Source organism: Arachis duranensis, chromosome 3 (genome assembly GCF_000817695.3).
Source record: "Arachis duranensis cultivar V14167 chromosome 3, aradu.V14167.gnm2.J7QH, whole genome shotgun sequence".
In the NCBI taxonomy this organism is placed as follows: domain Eukaryota; kingdom Viridiplantae; phylum Streptophyta; class Magnoliopsida; order Fabales; family Fabaceae; genus Arachis; species Arachis duranensis.
The window spans coordinates 51,980,936-51,985,812 of record NC_029774.3 but is presented as its reverse complement, the minus strand read 5'-3'; positions in this window follow the sequence as shown (position 1 = coordinate 51,985,812).

Sequence of the window (4,877 nt, the reverse complement as noted above, 5' to 3'; positions counted from 1 at the left end):
TAATAATAATAATAATAATAATAATAATAATAAGGTCTACACAGTACATGCATTATATTTTAAAAAGGTAAAATATATTTAAAAAAATAGGGTATCAATAATTAATTGTGATTAATATCAATATCAATAATTAATTCTTATAATTACTTTTGTACTACTAAAAGCTACATATAATATTTTTTTTGTAGAATAAAAAAGGTTGTGATTCATAACATTTTCGTAAATTATATCATATGGACACAAGATTAATTAGATAACAAATTGAATTTTAATTAATATGTTTTATTTCCTGCTCATATTTTTTCATTAATTATTTTACTTTTTATATTTACAGTAAATATTGAATGTAAAAAAGAAAAAAAATAATATTGAATGTTATCTATTTTATTTATTTAGAGACACAATTAAATTTGATATTATTATAGCAAGTATCTAGAATTAATAATAACATGATACTATAATTTTAAGTTGTATAATATAATAAAAAATATAACAATTTATGTATGCTTCCTATATAGCAATAATATTATATATTTATATATCTCTTCTTTTAGCTCTTTTCTAAAAATATTAGCATATAATTAGTGTAGATAACATATATATTGAGTAAGAATTCCTATTGAATTAATCATAAAAGGTTAATAAAATATAATGGCATAAATTTTACCTAATTGTATCAAGTATCTCCATTGAAAATATTTGCTAATTATTACCATGTATAATTAGTGTGTATATATATAAGGAGTAATAATGAATTGTTACAATTATTTATCATATAGAAAATCCGTACCTCAGACATAAATCTTCTTCTGTTTATTATTTTTCATACCTAAAGGCTACTTACTACAATTTTATCAACAATGTTACTTATGGTAAATTATGTAATGAAAAAATTTAAAAAATAAATACAATAATTATAAGGTTATGGAAAGTCCCATCCAAATTTGACAAGAACAAGACGACTTACATAGAAATGGTTCTCATGGATAAGATAAGTTGATTATTTTTCCATGATTCTTTCAAGTAATACTAGGTCTATTTTATAAATATTTTTGGTTTATATTTTAAGTTTATTTGATAAGTAAACCCTTGCACGAATTAAAGACTGTGCGATTTTATAGATTTATAAGTGCTAATAGCCTTTATATTTAATTTATTTTATAGTGTGATAATAGTCAATATATTTGTTGGTGAATTTAATTATTACTATATTATTTATAATCACATTCAGTATATATGTGTCATTTATTGAAATAAATAGATTATTAAAACTGATTAATAACTATTTTAGAGTTAATCCAATTAACATTAGATTAAAAAAAAACAAACAAATAATGCATAACATGTTACTTTTTTATTAATCAAATTAATTTTAAAAAATAATTTAAAATTATAATTTTAATCTTTTCACGTGCATGGCACGAATAATTACACTTGTATCATATCCAATATACACTTTTTCTAAATAAATAAGGGACATGTTATCGCGAGTCATTTTCAATTGAGATTGAAAAAATTATTTTTTTAGAATGAAAAAAAATAAAAAATTAAAATATCATATACAATATACACTTTTTCTAAGAAAAAAGTCTAGGGATCAGCACTTTTATTAAAATTTGATCAACACTTAATCATTAAAAGAAAAATGAGTAATTCCATATTATTATATATAATTTCACACCATTAAAAACACTTATGGTGATTAATTGATGGCTACAAATCACAAAATCTACTAATCTTCTAGTATTTCTCTTTTCTAAAAGTTTAGTTGTAATCTTTACTTTTCATATAATTTTATTTTCAGGCATGCTACACATCCATGTAACCATGTAATCAAGTTGGCCCAAATCCAAATAGAGTCACGCATATTAATGACGAGTGAAACACGCGCCCAAAAAATTTTCGTTACTTTGTGCTCATTATGAAAAAAAACGTTACTTCTTCCTCAACACGAAACCGCTCCTTCTCTTCGAATCTCTCTCAAAATCACTTAAACTTCAGTCACGTTCTCTACAAAAATTACTATTGGAGAAGAACCGGGAGAAGATTTGGTAAGGAACAACCAGAAATGAACAAAAACAGCAACAGAGACTACCAAAAGTATGAGAAAAGCTACTGTTGAAATTTGTTGTTATTTTCATTCAGTTCAGTGGATAATGTAACTAGGATTTTAAATTTGGTTGTTACTCTATTCAGTTGACTTCTACTGCATGGACAAATACTATTGTTGATGATTGAATGTTTATAACGATTTATTCACCACATGAATTGTGTTCGGTTCGGTGGGATTGGTGATTCTCATTCACTTGATATTTAGTGTGTCCAGGGTTTAGAGTTATTCTGATTGCATTTTTACAATATAATTAGGGTTTTAAATGAAATTTGTTCTTATTTTTATTCAGTTTTGTTGATAGTGTATGTGAGTAGATAGTGTATGTTAATTTCAACTTGATTGTTACTCAGTTGAGTTGACTTCTTTTGCATGGAGAAATACTATTCTTGATGATTGAAAGTGTATAATGATTTATTCACCACATGAATGTTGTTCAGTTCGGTGGGCTTGGTGATTTTTATTCACTTGATATTTAGTGTATTCAGGGTTTAGGTTATTCTGATTGCATGCAGCAATGCTTTTCTAGCTGTTTCATTATTTATCATGTTTTATTCAATGCATCAAGGGGGTTTAGTTCAGTGGGTTGGGGCATTTATCATTTTAGTTGGGTTCATTTCTGATGTAACTAATTTTCTTTTGATTCAAATGTAGGAAGAGATTGATGGCTTCAGGCACAAATATGGTCCAAATATTCTGTTGCACGAAATGAACAAAATCAGAGACCAAGTGATTTGGGCATCTGAAACAACAAAACTCCCAAAATTATCTGCTGCCCTCTCCAGCCGTTATTGTAAATTCACATATGGGGATTTATATAGTAAATAGGATATACTATGATTGACTAGTTGTAATTAACAATATTTTGTTTAACTTGTTTAAAAAAGCAATCAATGTTTCTTTCAATGTATTCATGTGAATATTAATGTAAATATTAATCTATATATCTAATCTTAATATCAATGTATATATCTAATGTTAGTATTTTTATCTGATTCAAGATGAATTATTTCTTGTCCCGTCGGTCTAAGATGTTAATTTATATATCTGTTGAAATTGTCTGGCTGCTGTTTTATTCCAGGTTCATAGTGAATGAAATCAGGGTATTTATCAAGACATTAAGAACCCTAAAAAACACAGTGAACCGAAATTAATACACTAGATGAATCGAAAAATTGCATATACCAATATAGCAGAAAGCTTTTTGAACACCGAACTGAAACATGTACTCATGATGAAACAACTCTATAGTGATGAGTGAACGAAACATAATCCAGAATAAAAAATAAAAATAAAACAGCTTTCTGAACACCAAACCGAAACACATACTCATGGTAAAACAATTGTATAGTACTTAGTGAAACATAATCCATTATACAAAATTAAATTCGAAACATCTATGTCTACAATTTAGATATTATCAATTCAATTCAATTCAATTCAGATTCAAAAACACCCACGTTCATTGAATTCGATTCAAATAAAATTAACAATTGTATTCCATTCAATTCGATTCAAAATTGAATAATCCTAACCTCATCAGCATGATTCGTTTCAGAAGGATAAACCAGATCATTCTCATTCAACTTATTTGAAGTTGAATCATTCATTATTTCGATTCAGAAGTGAAGATCGAAGAAGAAAACGAAGAAGAAGAAGAAGAACGATAGAGCTTATTACGTTGAATTCAATGCAGATCAATAATGAAGAACGCGAGCAGAGAAGAGGAAAAAGAACAATAAAAAAATGTGAATAGAGGAGAACGACAAAGCTTATTACGTTGAAGAAGAAGAAGAAGAACGAAAACGCGAAAAGAGAACAAGGTTTAGGTTGCAGTAAAAGGTTTATATTGAGCAAAGGTTTATGTTGAGAAAAGGTTTATCACGTAGCAGAAGATTTACATTATATGAAGCGCGTGTATGACAAATGAGTAAGAGAATAGGAAAAATGCGTCTGAAAGATATTACTTAAATAGCTTGGATGAAAAAATTACATAAATGTAAAACTTTTCTGTTTTACTTTATACTAAATACGTTGCTAATAAATAAATAGATAATACTCTTAGTCAAGTAAAAAATAATAAGATACATCCTCACCAAAACAAATAAATACTCTATCTCGGTCAATTATGTCACAACTCACTCCGTTCAAATTTATGTGAATTGTTTCAAAATTTCACCACAAAGTGTGCATGATTGGCTTCTCATTATAGATTCCGTTGAACTTGCGCAGATATTAAAGTCATCAGGTGGACATTGGACACACTAGATCAAATTATTCAGATGAACAAAGAAATAATTTGATATACATCATGAATGTTATCATTAGAAAACGACAACACCGAGCTATCTAGCTAGCTGGTGGTGCGAAACAACCAAGTTTCTCAATTATTAATTTCTATGATCAAAAGCTTCAGCAACGGACCAATTTTCTGCATGGGTGCAGCCAATCCATACATCATTGAGTTCGGACCTTTATTACCCACAACCTTTAATTCTTATATTTGTTTTGTATTTGAATTAATACTAATTATTATTCTTTTATTGAAGATATTGAGTAATGTTACGTAGTCAAAAATCGTAAATAATAAATAAAAATATATACTAATAATATTTTAACTTATAAAAGAGTGAAAATCACTTTTTTAATTAATTGACACATTAATTTTTTTATAAATGTTTTTTTTAATTTAATTATACTAAAAATAAATTCAAATTTTATGAGAATTAAATTCTAAAATATCTTCCTCATTATTAGTTTTTTACAT